Raw genomic sequence first — 15,099 nt, forward strand, 5'->3', positions numbered from 1 at the left:
TGACTGAATGGGAATTGAATTGGAAGAGAGCAAGGGAAATCAGCCCCAGGAATCCGTCAGGCTTTGTGCTAAGCATCTGCAAAGCTAGAACACCTTTTGAGCATGCTTCCCTCTTTCTCCCTCACTCACCCATGGGTGCAAACGCACACGTTTTCACATACATACATAAAATAAGAGACACACTCATCCTCCATCTCTCTTTTTACTCTTCCTTCCCCACCTTTCATGTCAACCTCATGCTGCTCCCTCTTTCACAGCAATTCAGTAGACACTCCTTCAATGCACCAGCTTCAACTCCTGCCCTAATAATCCCTGAACTGCCCCCAACATTTAGGACAAGGGTGGGATTCCTCCCAGGTTGTTCCCCCAAATACCAAGTCCAAATCATCATCATCATCATCATCATCATCATCATCATCATCATCATCATCATCATCATCTATATTTCCCACCTCTCCCTGTGGATCGAGGCGCGATTACAGCAATAAAAGCATTCTAACAATAAAAACATACCATATACATAGAATACCTCTGTTTTCCCTAGCAAACCCTCTCAAAATGGTGACAGGATGTTCCATTTTGAGAAGGGTTTCAGTAAAAACACAGAGAGGTATTGAGGGGTAGCATGATGCTCTGGAGTGAATGCAGGAGTACGTATTTTTGTGTGTTTTCATTTCGGGGGCAAAAAGTGTCCAAAAATCATTTGAGGGACCAGTGGAGGGCTTCATGGAGCATAAAAGCAGAGTCCAAGGATAGGCTATGAGGAAAAAGAAGTCCAATGCACAAGAATGGCTTTTTAAAAACCATGTGCATAATTGTCCTGTAAAAGCAGAAGGATGGGACCCAGGGCAGCCCCAGGAGCACCTGAGGTCACTTTGTGGGAAGAGCAGGTGGCTGGCCTGGACTTGCCAAGGAAAAGTGCAAGTTGCCACCTTCCCATAGATTGTGTGTGTGTGTGTGTGTGTGTGTGTGATATGATTAGGGACCAATAGCAAACTGCTAGGATCATCCATATCACGGTTTTTCAGATTTCTATAATTAGTTGTGAAAGCTAAACAATAAAGAAAGCTGACTGGAAGAACATCAGTGTATTAGAAATGTGGTGCTGGAGGAGAAGCCTACAAATACTGTGGTCTGTCAAAAAGGCAAATAAAAGGGTCTGACAACAAACCAAGCCTGAACTTTTCCTGGAAGCCAAGATGACTAAACTGAGATGGCCATACTTTGGACATGTCATGAGAAGACTTGACTTATCAGAAAAGACAATGCTCAGCAAAGTAGGAATCAGTAAGGAAATGAAAAGATGAGCCTAAAGGTGGATGGACTCCATCAAGGAAGTCCCAGCTGCTGTCTGAGTTTGCTGTGGGCAACCAGGGCCCTTCAAGGTCTCGCATTCAGCAAGTCACCATCACTTGAAGCTGACCTGAAGGTACAGAAGAAGAGTCACAGAATTGGAAGAGACCCCAAGAAGGGACATCCAGTGCAACCCCATCTGCCATGCAGGAACTCTAAATCAAAGCATCCCCAACAGAGGACCATCCAGCCTCTGTTTAAAGACCTCTAAAGAAGGAGACTCCACCACAATCTCCGAGAGAGCATCTTCCATTGTCAAACAGCTCTTACCACTAGGGATTTCTTCCTAATGTTGAGGTAGAATCTCTTTGCCTGTAGCTTGCATCCATTGTTCCAGGTCTTATTCTCTGGAGCAGCAGAAAACAAGCTTGCTCCATCCTTGAATAGGACATCCCTTCAAATGTTTAAACAAGGCTCTCATATCACCTCTTAACCTTCTCTTCTCCAGGCTAAACAATGGCCAGCTCTCTAGGTCACTCCTCATAGGGAAGGTTTCCAGACCCTTCAGCATTTTGGTGGCCCTCCTCTGGATATGCTCCAGCTTCTCAACATCCTGAAGACTAAACTCTACTATACTGGGGAACTCTGACTCCACTGTGGCCAGCCTCAGAACACAAGAAGGTATGGGAGTAGAAGAAGACACTTGCCACAGGAAGGAAGTGTGATCCTGGCCTCTACCAGGAAAGCATTTCCCCCTTTCCCCTTTGGGAGCCTGTAGGCTGAACACAGGCTGAAGAGTTTCCTTGCACTTCTCTTCCAAAGGGCAAAGATTCTACAAAGGGCTGTTCTCATCTCTCCTTTTCTCAGGGAAGGAAAGCAAGACAATAGTCCCATAACAACCGTAGTTATCTGGGTAAAAGGAAGAGAGCTCCCTCTGCAGCAAGACTCCCTGGGAGCCCTCAGCCCTGCCTTGAAAAAGGCTTTCTTTGCAGCTCTGGGCACTGGGCCAGCCCAAGATGGCTTGCTGCTGCTGCTGCTGCTGCTGCTACATGCGCTCGCCGGTTGCAACTCTCTGTGCACAACTTGTATTATTTCAGAGCAGGTTATGTTGAATTGGTTTCAACTGTTTTTGATTTGTTTTACATTGCTTGCAACTTGCTTTGAGGGCAGGACAAAAATATTGTCACAAAATAAAATGAAATGAAGGCTTAAATGCTGCATGAAGCTAAGAGTAACAGGAGGTTTGGGGTGAGGGATCAAGCTTCCAGGCCAGCCATGAGCTCTCTTCAGCAACTCCTGAAGCAGGCTTTTCTCAGCCCTCACCTGCAAGACGGGAACATTAGCAGTAGCCAAAGTCCAGAACTGCCGCATGGCTTAGGGACAGATCATCATAAGCAAAGACAGTGCTACACCTGCAAATGCTCAATAGGGAGAGTAAGAACACAAGGGCTTGGGTTGCCCGCCTGCTGCTCCACTGGGTCAGGCTCTGCCCAGGCCAGCAGTTCCCAGAGTAGCCCTTTGTGGGGCTCCTCCTGTTGCCTGAAAGAGGGGAGATCCCTCCTTCCATCCCTCTGCCCAGGGCCATTGTCCAGAAGGGCTGCCTTTATCTTCCAAGGGGCCTTCTGCACAGAGAGGAGCATTGTGCTTTAATTAGAGTGACAAAGCTGCAGCTAAGCAGCCATTGTCTGCTGTTGGTGAGGCTGCTCCTCCAAGCGCAAGGCAACCTGGCTCAAGGATTTGTTTGCCTCCAACAGGTTGCAACTGTCCGTTCCCAGCACCAGGCAGTACAGCAAAGGCAGCAGAACCGGGGACCTTTCCTGCCAGCACCAGACACCAACTACTCTTCCCTCCCTGCTTCCTCACAGAATGCTTCTTCCGAATTGCATAATGCTAGCAGCTGTTGGGAGGCAGAAAGGACTCCCTTGGACAACAGGGACTCTCCTTCAGATGGCTTGTTTCTCAAGGATGCAATTGCTGCGGATCTCCTCCACCAGCAGTGGGTTCAACCAGGTGGTCCTGAGAGGTCCCTTTAAACTCTAAAATTCTGTGATTCTAAAAAGTGGCATGTTAAGTACAGTGCCTTTCTCTGCCAAGACGGATAAGGAGGCAAAGGAGGCAGATACACACCAGTGCAGTGGATCTGAATCAGGGCCCAACTGCAGAATTGCTGAGGAGGAATGCTCCTGGCATCCCTCAGGCTTGACTTTAGTTCATATCAGCCACAGAATAAGGCTGAGCCTCTGCACTTTGGCACCTGGCAGAAGGACCGCCTCACAGACTTCCTCCAAGCACTATCACTTCATCCAGCCTGACGCACTGTCATCTCCAGACCTGGATGGATTACAACCTGGCTGGAAATGTGTTTCCAGTTCTTGAGCATTAATTGCAAAGCCTCTCTAGGCCCTGCGGGCGGAGGACAATTGACAGGAAGGGTGGTTTTTTCTTTCCTGGTGCTTACTCTGAATAAAATCCTGGCTTGCATGCAGTTTTTTAGCAGCCACAGAGGTTAAGGTGAGGTACGTATTTAAATGGACCTTGGGTTCTCACCTCCTGATGTGGCCTTTGGGCACTCCTGCAGGATCAAGCAGAGAAGCAACGTCTCCAGCCACCCAGGCAGCATCTAAGGTTGCACTCCTAAAGCACACTTACTCAGAAGTCCAATCCCACCCACCTTAGTGGGTCTGACTCCTCAGCAAACATTCAAGGTTCTCCTCAGACAAGAGAGGGATGAGTCCCAAACCCATATCCACCAAGACAAAATTCTCTCAGCCGAAGCTCACGGAGACCAGCAGGGCAAGATCCTACATCATATTAAATTTGCATTCACATAGTTAGATGATCACTACAGTACTAGCCCACCTTTCAGATGAAACATCAACACTGTTCCCCTGGCGGAGCATCAGCCCCTGTGCCCACTGACTGTCCGCACCCGCGATGGGGATGAAGTCTTAGGGGATCTTTCTGGCACCCCAAGGCATCAAGGGACACACTGAAGGCACAGGTTAACTCAGTGTCCAGGAATGTCTGGCTGGAATCCAGTGGGTCAGTCTCATCTGGAGTAGACCCACCCAGCCAGTTGCCAAATGGTGAGCCAACACACAGGTAAATCTAATTGATTCAGCAACTCTGCTCTAGTGGGGACTACCCATAGGTTTCAAGCCAAAATGGAATTAATACACTGATGGAAGTGTGTTTACACAACCACAAATTAAATACAAATAAATATAACTGGACAATGCACAAACTGGACAATTTGAACAATGGCCAGAGAAGGGCCCTGATCCAGTCCAACCCCCTTTTGCCATGCAGGAACTCTCAATCAAAGCATCCCCATTGACAGATGGCCATCCAGCCTCTGTTTAAAGTCCTCCAAAGGAGATTCCACCACCCTCCAAGGCACCAGTGTCTTCCACTGTTGAACAGCCCTTACTGTCAGAAATCTCCTCCTAATGTTGAGGCGGAATCTCTTTTCCTGTAGCTTGCATCCATTGTTCTGTGTTCTAATCTCTGGAGCAGCAGAAAACAAGCTTGCTCCCTCCTCAATATGACATCTCTTCAAATACTTAAACAGGGCTATCATATCACCTCTTAACCATCTCTTCTCCAGGCTAAACATACCCAACCCCCTAAGTAAGTCCTCATAGGGTTTTATAGTTTGCAGACCCCTCACCATTTTGGTGGTCCTCCTCTGGACACACTTGAGTTTCTGAACAGTTTCTGGGCACCACAATTCAAAAAGGACGTTGAGAAAGTGGAGCCATGTGTCCAAAGGAGGGAGACCAAAATGATGAAGGGTCTGGAAACCATGAAGCCCTATGAGGAATGACTCAGGGAGCTGGGGATGTTTAGCCTGGAGAAGAGAAGGTTAAGAGATGACATGATAGCCGTGTTTAAATATTTGAAGGGATGTCATATTGAGGAGGGAGCAAGCTTGTTTTCTGCTGCTCCAGAGAATAGGACCCAATGGAGCAATGGATGCAAGCTCCAGCAAAAGAGATTCCACCTCAACATTAGGAAGAACTTCCTGAGAGTCAGGGCTGTTTGACAGTGGAACACACTCCTTCCTTGGAGTGTAGTGGAGTCTCCTTCCTTGGAGGTCTTTAAGCAGAGGCTAGATGGCCATCTATTGGGGATGCTTTGATTGGATTTGCTGCATGGCAGAATGGGCTTGGACTGGATCAGGGCCCTCGTGATCTCTTCCAACTCTATGATTCTATGATTCTATCATCCTTCTTGAATTGTTGGGCCCAGAATGGGACACAGGATTATTCCAGGTGAGGCCTGACAAAAGCAGAACAAGGTGGCCCTATTACCTCCCTTGATCTAGATGTTATACTTCTATCAATAGAGTGAGAGAGTCTGTCCTCCATGGGATCTAGATACTGGGCTGGACACTCAGGTACCTCCCCAGCCCAAAAGCCAACTGACCCAGAAGAAGTGGCACCAACTCATTGCAAAGGAGGCCTGCTGAGCTTCAGTTGTCCTTGGCAAGAGGAAAGAGTGAAAAAGACCTCTCCATCCAACATTGAGCTCTTCAGCTAACATTGTTAAACTACCCACAGCTCTGCATCCCAGATGGACTGGCAGAGGGAAGGAGGTGGCTCTGGCCCTCGGAAAAGGCGAGAGGCCCACAGAAGAGGGAGCAGCTGCGTCTGCCAATCAAATGTATCCCCCTTTTTCCTGGGGGGGGGGTTATGGCTGGGCAGACTGAGTGTCTGTGGGAGGGGAGACTGGGCTGATGGGGTGAACTGGAGTGACTTCTCTCTCTCTCTCTCTCTCTGAAGTCAATAATCCTTGTTCCAAGAAGATTACTTCTCCAGAGGCTCCCTAATGGGGCGCCTGGATCAATACCCCCCCCCCAAAGGCAGCCTGCAGCCAGGGCAACTGGGTCAATCTTTCAAGGCTCTCTCTCTCTCTCTCTCTCGTGGCTGTGTGTGTGTTGTGTGTGTGAAGAGTCCTGCTTCCTCCCAGAGGAGACAGACTGGGCTCAGGAGGGCTAGCAGCCCTAACTGAACCCCAACTGAGCCCCAGGTGGGTCTGCCCCTCCTGCCCCCTTGGGCCTCCTGGGGGGAGCTGGAGAAGAGATGGTTTAGAGGTGATAGGATAGCCCTGTTTAAGTATCTGAAGGGGTGTCACATTGAGGATGGAGCAAGCTTGTTTTCTGCTGCTCCAGAGAACAGGACCCAGAACAATGGATGCAAGCTCCAGGAAAAGGGGTTCCAGCTCAACATTGGGAGTTGAGTTGCTGGAGAGTGGGACGCCCTCCTTTCTGGGAGATTTGGGTGGAGTCTTGGGAGGTCTTTAAGCAGAGGCCGGATGGCCATCTGTCCCAGGGAGGGCTTTGATTGTGAGTTCCTGCAGGGCAAAAGAAGGGGGTTGGACTGGATCAGGGCCTTTCCAACGCTGTGATGCTATGACTCCCGTGCTCCCCCCCCCCCCCCCCAGAAAGCCCACCCAGGTTTTCTGCCTTTGCGCACCTTTTGCAGATGGCTGCAAGGCCAGGCCGAGTGGCATTTGGGGCATGAACTGGGGGGCTTCGATTGAGAGTCCCTGCACGGCAGAGGGATGGGCTGGGCCTGGATCCAAGTCTCCCTGCCTCCCTGCCTGCCTCGGCGGGACGGAGCCTGGGAAGGAGCTCTCCTCCAGCACCAAGGCCTTCGCCTTTAAAAGCCCAGCCCAGCCCAGCCTCCTGCGCCAGGGGTCCCCAGGGCCCCGGGCAAAGCGGCCATTGTCAGCCCCAGCCAGGCGAAGGGAGGGAGGGAGGGAGGGAGGGTCTCCGGAGCCCACCCTCCCTGCCTCCTCCTGCTCTTCCTGGCAGACAAAGGAGGGCCGAGGAGGGCGGCACAAAGCCCGGCCAGGGAGAGGGAAAGGGGCGTCGGCCGAGAGGCAGGCAGGCAGGCAGGCAGGCAGGAGGGGCGCCCGGGGTGGCTCAGCCCAGTCCTCCCAGGCGGGGAGGGGCGCCGCCGGGGCGCAGTTGGGCCCCAGAGGAAGGGGCGCCTCCCCTCCAGGGCCCCCCAGACCCAGACTCACGCCCCACGGAGCCCCCCAGAGCCCCCGCTGCTCCAGGGACAAGGCAGGAGAGAGGGAGAGGCCCCAGCCAAGCCCCCCAAGGAAGGAGACTCCTCCAGGGGCCACCCTGCCGCCCCCAAGGGCCCCCTCCGGCCCTGATGCTCCCAAGGGCTCCGCGCCCCGCCGCTCACCCGCTCTCACTCCCGGGGGACCCTCCGTCCCGACCCGCCTGGCCTCGCCTCGCCTCGCCGCCCGGCTGCTTCTTCTTCTCCTGCTGCGGCTGCCGCTGCCTGGTCTTCTGCCGCCGCCCGCGCTCACCTGCTCCCCTCGGAGCGCCTTGACCAATCGCCGCTCTCCCTGGTCCTCCCGTGGGCGGGGCCTCCCAGAGCGGGAACTACCCTTCCCGACAGGCCCAGCGCCAGAGAGACGAGGGGCGGGGCTTGGCGGGGCAGGGCGCGGCCCGGGCCCAGTCCTCGCCGGGGGCCAGCGTTGCCATGGCGACCAAGGTGGGGTCCTGAGGGCTTGGGCGGGGCAAGGGCAGCCCTCACCCGCCGCCATGTTGGAGCTGTAGCCTGGCCCTCAGGGCTTGGCCCCAGGAGACTGAGCCAGCCAGGACTCAGGGTCACTGCTGGGGTTGGCCTGCCTTTGGCCCAAGGCGAGCACCCGAGAAGGGCCCTGACCCAGGCCAAGCCCCTTCTTCTTCTTCTGCCATGCAGGAACTCTCCTTCAAAGCCTCCCCAGCCTCCAAGGAAGGAGACTCCGCTACTCTCCACTCTCAGGAAGTTCCTGCTAATGTTGAGTCCTATTCCCTGGAGCAGCAGGAAACAAGCTTGCTCCCTCCTCTGTGTGACAGGGCTTGGAACACTGAAAACAGGGCCCTCCGGTCAGCTCTTCCCAGCCCTTCTCCCGGCTGAGCATCCCCAGCATCTGCCTCCCTCCGGCCCTTCCTTGCCTGCTGCCGGGACGAAGGCAGTCCAGGGGACGGGCAGAAGTAACGGGGACCAGAGGCAGGCCGGGCTAAGAGGGGCTGCCTGCCCTTGGCTGGGCCTTTCTTCGCTCTGGAGGCCCCCTCCTCTCCCGAAAGAGAGAGGTTTTAGCCTTCCCTTTCCTTATCGTTTTCAAAGCATTACTTTCCCAAGCTCTTTGGCCCATCATCCTCATCCTCATCCTCATCATCCTCATCGCTCTTTCCTGCAGTGATGGCTGTGGAACTGAAGCCATTTTCGCGTATCATGTTTTCTGCTGCCTCTCTTTCTCACCCATTTTAAGAACCATTTTATCAGGTGTCCTGAAGGTTTTGGGGTCATCAGGGAAGGAAAGGCTGGCTTTGTGATGGAGTGTCCCAGTCAGGAGGAAAGGGAACAAGCACCACAAAACAAAACCAAGACCTTCTTGTTGCCTTCTTGTGGGCTGTGATTTATGGAGAGTCTGTCTTGGCCAGAGGGGCACTGCCATTGCCTTCCTCCAAGGCCCAAGATCACTCCGTGGGTTGCCATGGCTGGGCGAGGAGTCGAACTCTGGTCTCCTGGAGTCTTAGTCTAACTTTCAGATCACTAACCCATGCTGACTCACTGATGCCTTTGAGTAAACTCTGACTTATGGTGACCTTACTCCAGGGTTTTCTTGGCATGCTTTGTTCAGGTGAGGCTTGCCATTGCCTTCCTCTGAGGCTGAGAAAGTGTGATTCACCAAAGGTCACCCAGCCCCAGACTCTGAGCTCAAACCGCTGCGTCCCACTGGCTCTCCTCTTCCAGTTGCTTCCAACTCATGGTGACCCTCTCCAGGGGTTTCCGTGGCCAGATTTCTCCGGAGGAGGTTTGCCGTTGCTTTCCTCCTAGGCATTTAGGGAATGTGGTGGTCATCCAGTGGGTTTCCATGGCTGAGTGGGGATTTGAACCCTGACCTCCCAGAGTTCCTGCTCCAATGGTCAAGCCACAGTACCACACCGGCTCTTAGCATGATGCAGAGTTGAAAACACGAGGAATAAGCAAGGCAAAAGCACCTTTGGAAAAGATAGTACTGAGCAGAGAGGAGGCCCCATAGAGGTGAGTTCAGCAGGCAGGGAATGGGGTTTGGCAAGGTAGTAGCTGGGAGGTGGAAAGGATGTGGTTCAGGAAAGCACCAAAGGCAACAAGGCAACCCCCCCCCCCCAGCCCCTGGGAGCCGAATCTCCTGGGCAGAACCCCACACAGCAGCTCTGTCTACAACAAAGGCCCTGCTGGGAATGCCTTTGGTGTTAGCTGCTCTTCAGTTGGTTCGAACTCCTGGCGGCGAACTGTGGATGAGACATCTCCAAGGATCCCTCTCCTCCGCTGCAGTCTTGCCCAGATCCTGCAATAAGCCCATGCCCATAATAACCCCCTGATTGAGTCCATCCATCTTCCTCTCTTTCTTCTACCTTTCCTAGCATTGTTGTTTTTCTTAGTGACCCATGCCTTCTCATGATGTGGCCAAAGTGCCTTAGTTTCAGCTTGACCCTCTTTGCTTCCAAGGAGAGCCCTGGTCGGATCTGTTGGAGAACCCATGTGTTTGTCTTCTTGGCTGTCCATGGGGTCATCCTAGGCCCTCTTCTCCAGCCCCACATTTCAAAGGAGTTGCTTTTCCTTCTGTCTGCTTCCTTCACTGTCCAGCTCTCCCATCCTTACATGGGGATGATGGGGAGTACAGTGGCCTGGACCAGTCTGGCTTTAGGGCTCTTTGCTCCCCAGGATCTTTCCTAGCTGCCCTTCCCATTCCTAGGCTGCTGCTGCTTCTTTCTTGACTGCAGTCTCCAATCTGGTCAGTGTTTGATCCTAGATGTGGGAATTCTTTCACGATTTCCATTTCCTCCTTGTCTAGATGGAATTGGGGGATTGCTTCTGGGGTCATTATTTCTCTTTTCTTTACGTTCAGCATCAGACTAGGAAGGCATTAACCTGAGGCACAGTCCTCCTTCACATCCGAGGAAGCCCTGTCACAGGCAGAGAGTGCTCAAGACATCTGTGTCCTGGAAGCCAGTCTCTTGCCTAGGCATACAGGCAGTAAGCCACCGCATTGCCCTGCCGTAGGCATTGCCTGCAACCAGGAGAGCTGAAGGCAGAGGGGTTTCTGATTCCTCTGCATCAGGCCAGAGAGCTGAAGCAGACGGGTACCTTGGACAGCGAATGGCGAAGGCCGCAGCAGCCCTGCTTTGGGAAGAAGAGCCGGGAGCCGTCCAAAGGCCTGTGAGCCAAAGCCAGCTTTCCGCTGGGACAGAGAGGTCTGTCTCCCACCCGGCCATTCCTGGGCCCTGCTCTGGCTCATGGATTCATCTCTGTCCCTGCGAGAGGAAAGAAGGAAGGAAAGAAGGGAAGGAGGGAGGAAGGGCCTGCTTTCTAATGGGCACAGAGCCAGTCTTCCCTGCTGGCCCTGGCTCCTTGGCTTATCGGTTGAACTTTTAGGCCACTCAGGGCAATGGGAGGGCATAGTCAAAACATCAAGGCAAATGGTAAGCAGAGGGTACACTCAGAACATATTAAAAGGGCACTTGCAAGCTAGCAGCCAAATGAAACAGTTCCACGATCAAAGGACAGTTCTTTAGCCGCTCTGAGTCCCAGTTCTGGGGCAAAATTGTGAGATACCAATACAGGCAATCACAATCACAATCATCACAACCGCTGCTGGACCACTGTTCCCAGCTCTGCTCTCCTGGGTCAGGTTCATAGTTTGGGGGTGGAAATTATTTGGGAATTATTTGAACGTTCGTTTGGTTGGTTGTTGTTGTTGTTGCTGTTGTTGTTATTGGATGTTCAAGTCCCATTATATACAGTGGTATATAACAGTGCTAAAATTATTATTCTTTATTGACATAGCACTGTAGATTACTAAAATGATGTCCCTTATATAAAATGGCAAGATCAAGGTTTGCTTTTGGGATTTTTACAAGAAATATACATTTTCAAGCCATAGATGGTTGAATCCATGGATTCATCGGTCCATAAATATGGAGGGCTGGCTGCATGAAATTACCTTCAGGCTATGCATAAAAGGTGTATATCAAACATCCATTAATGTTGTGTTTCAATTTGGGTGGGTCTCATCTCCAAGACATCTATCTTGTGTCTATATGCAAATACGTGTACTCCAACATCCAGAACACTTCTGGCCCCAAGCATTTTGGATAAGGGATACTCAACTGGTCATTGCTTTTTGGAAGATGCATTTGTGTGTGCCTGTCTGTGTGCAATATAAAAAGCAACCAACACCACTGTTTTCAGATAGATTCTGACAGAAGGGATTCCTGGGAGACCCAAAGGGTCTTTTTTCTTTGTACTGGATGCCAATAGCATAGGAGCCCGGTGAACTCTGTGCGCAGGGGTTCCTTCCACAGCAGAGATGCCAGCGGCTAAAAGGGTCTGTCTCCTGTAGCCACACACCTTTCCTTATCTGCTGGAAGCAATGAACACAGTCTCCAGCCTCTCTCCAAGATGCTGTTTGATGCCCCAGACTGACACACAGCACTGCTATAAAGGGAGCTTTTCTGGTGGTAAATCAATCTAGCAGAGGAAAGCCCTACAATGGTCCTTTAGCTGAGGAGATCCAGCATCCCTTGACAGCAACTGGGTCCCTATAGACTGAATCCTACCCAGAACTTCCCAGGGCCAAGATGGCAGAGCCCCATGGAGAGATAATGAGTCCCCTGGACTCCTCCCTGGACCCAAACCAGGAATGGCAGCTGGAAGATGGGTTATACAGAGCAAGAGCAAACCAGGAGACCAAACTGTTCAAGGGAGACCCATCATCGCAATGGGAACAGTACAAGCCAATTGCTAACAGGATGTTTTATTCCCCTGCTGTGTCCTCAGTCATCTCTGCAGCTGCCAAGCTGGTGTATAAATCATTTAGGAGAGCCTCTTGGACACAAAATAACCACTGGACAACCTTGCCAGGACCACTGGACAACTGTTAATGTTTGGCCATGATGCTGCTGATAAGGATTCCCTCACTCCTGGAACCTTCTTCCCCCACAAGCAAGAGCCATCACTTCTTTAACCAGCATCAAAATGGAGTTGAAAACCATCCTGTTCAGAGAAGCCTTCCCAGGCATTGCATAATTGTCGCTTACTATCTGATGTTCTTTTGTTGCCTGTTTATCGATCCATTTCCTGTATTGCTATGTATTGTATATGTATTATCCTACTTGAGAGTATGTATTTTCCCTGGATGAAGATTAACCTTCCATTTTGAAGCCAAGCCCTCCCTCCAGTCCATCTGCCTTGGTCCAGGCCTTGGAGGTAGAGAGGAACTGCTGGACCTCTTACCCTTTCCCTCCACCACTCCCTTCTCCTTCTGTGTCATGTCTTTTTAGATTGTAAGCCCCAGGGCAGGGAACCATCTAACTAAAAAGATTGCATGTACAGCGCTGTGTAAATTTACAGTGCTTCATAAATAAAGGTTAATAATAATAATAATAATAATAATAATAATAATAATAATAGAACCCATCTGCCTACAAGCAGGTAGAGATCTCCCTTCAGGCAATGTGGCCCCAAATATCAACACCTTGAGTTGGTCCTGGCAAAGTACTGGCCTAAAAGGAGTAATTCATCCCGTCCAACTTAGCAGTGTGGCTAGCCTGTTTTTGCTTTGAATGGTTTCTAAGCAGCTTCCAATATCATTTGTTGCAATCATCCAGAAAGGAGGTTAGCAGAGCATGAAGAACGGTGGTGAGGCGATCTCAGGCATGATTAGCATGACATGCTAAGCTGATAAAAGATGCTCCAAGCCATCCAGGCCGCCTGACAGATCCAAGACAGGGGTTGGCAACTGCCTGTGTGTTGCGGGGGGAGGCCATTTCACACACACACACACACACACACACACACACACACACACACACACACACCCCTCCCAATCCCACTTGACTCATCCAGCAAGAGTACAGGAAGTGACATGATGTCACTTTTGCTTTAGTTCTCAGCATTGTTGTTCTTGTTGTTGTTGATTTATTTTGATTTCGCTGGAGTTTTTTTTTGCGTGGTCACAGAGAAGAAAACTGTCGCCGTTTGAGTGCTCAGAGGTCATTGTGGGGGGTTTAAAGAAATCCGTTTCTTAAAAAACATTTTGTGTCTGGGGGCTTGAAGGCATAAAAAATGAGGCCTGGGCTAAGTGTGGGCCGTGGGCTGCACTGATCTAAGCATGCCCAAACTATGAACATGATGCTGTAGCGCAGGGGGGGGGGGAGAGATCATGTGCTCCACCAGATGTTGCTGGATTGCAGTTTCCAGCAACCTCCAGGCAGCCTAGCCACTAGGAAGGAGTGCTGGGAGTTGCAATCCAGTCACATTTGGAGGGCCACATGGTTTGCATGCCTTCTTTAAGGGAAGTGCATCCTCCTTGGGAGGGGCTGGGGGCACTTCACCAGGCAGATGACATGAACATGAACTGCCAGATGAAGGTAGAATTCAAAGACGTAGCTGTGTTAGTCTGGAAAATCAATATGCAAAGGGATCTTCCAGCATTTTGAGACTAACTGAAAGGGAGAAGTTATTAGCATGCGCTTCTGTAGACTTGAGTCTGCTTCCTTGGATGCATTTGGAAATAGACTTATGTCTATGAAAGCTCATGCTGCCAACTTCTTTCTTTCAGGAAAGCTGAGGGAGAGACCTATATAGCCATCTGTGGGGGGGGGGGGGGGATAGCCACAGGAATGCAAAACTTTTGTGAGTGTATTCAAAGCTATAGCCGTGTTAGTCTGCAGAATCAGTACATAGAGAGGTCTTGTAGCACCTTTGAAAATAACAGAAAGAAAGAAGGAAAGAAAGAAAGAAAGAAGTTGGCAGCATGAGCTTTCCTAGACTTCAGTCTACTTCCTCAGATGCATTTATTTTTTTGTGGGTGTGGAGATGAGGTGACAAGTTCAGTTTTCACAATGGTCCTTGAGGCCAAGGCTAAGATGTTGCCACTGGCTATGTTAGGTAATATGGCTTTACTTTAGTAGACAACCATATGGATGAGTTTTGGGATGGAGCTGGGGGTGAGGCCAAGGGAGGTTGTGATGAAGCATGGCCAAGAGAGCCCAGATGAACGGGAGAAGCAGGCCTGGGTCTCTTCTCCATACTGAGGATGCCTTAGCCCCCAACTATGGAAGGGGGCAATTTTTGGGGAAAGGCTGTCATAATGGGTTTAAGGTGTGACTGCTAAATAAAGACAGGTTGCTTACCTGTAACAGTATTTCTTTGAGTGGTCATCTGCGAATACATACAAATGGGTTGCACTGTGCCTGCGCAGTGCCTTCAGAAACTTCTAGAATCACTGGGCAAAGTACGCTTTGCAACATATAGAAACTTTTTGGCGGTAGCTGTGCCCATCCCTTATAAAGCCCCTGCTTTCCCGCTCTTTCCCCAGTTCTGCAACTTTCCGCCGTGTAGACGAGAAGAGAATGAGCCAATGTATAGCAGGACACTGAGGGGATGGACGGGTGGGATTTGTATGTATTCGCAGATGACCACTCGAAGAAATACTGTTACAGGTAAGCAACTTGTCCTTCTTCTTCGTGGTCTCTGTGAATCATACAAATGGGTTGAGACTAGCAAGCTAAGGTTAAAGGTGGAGGGAGTGTCATGACATTTGCTTTAACCAATAAACATGTTTATTGCATATCAATAAATTGCAAATAGACAATGTTGTGTCTCCTGGTTTGTCTCACAGTTTACTCACAGAGTAAACCCAGGGTATAACTTTTTATGGTAACCCAATAAATCCCAAGAGTGCTGCAAATGCACATCAACATACCAGCAGGGCAACATATCACAGGGCCATGCAGGACCCAGGAAGTGC

The 15,099-nt window shown here is 50.7% G+C and overlaps 1 protein-coding gene across 1 annotated transcript in view; it reads right to left on the bottom strand.

The window, feature by feature from the left end:
- The window catches only part of DPYSL5 (dihydropyrimidinase like 5), a 60,766-nt gene extending 53,153 nt beyond the window's left edge, over positions 1-7,613 (bottom strand). Inside the window, exon 1 of the mRNA XM_089528675.1 lies at positions 7,494-7,613. The gene's annotated coding sequence lies outside the window, so the exon portion shown is untranslated. The remainder of the gene's footprint in view (positions 1-7,493) is intronic.
- Positions 7,614-15,099: the final 7,486 nt, after the last annotated feature.

Source organism: Sceloporus occidentalis, unplaced genomic scaffold (genome assembly GCF_023333645.1).
Source record: "Sceloporus occidentalis isolate IW3139 unplaced genomic scaffold, rSceOcc1.0.p SCAF_6, whole genome shotgun sequence".
Taxonomy (NCBI): Eukaryota; Metazoa; Chordata; class Lepidosauria; order Squamata; family Phrynosomatidae; genus Sceloporus; species Sceloporus occidentalis.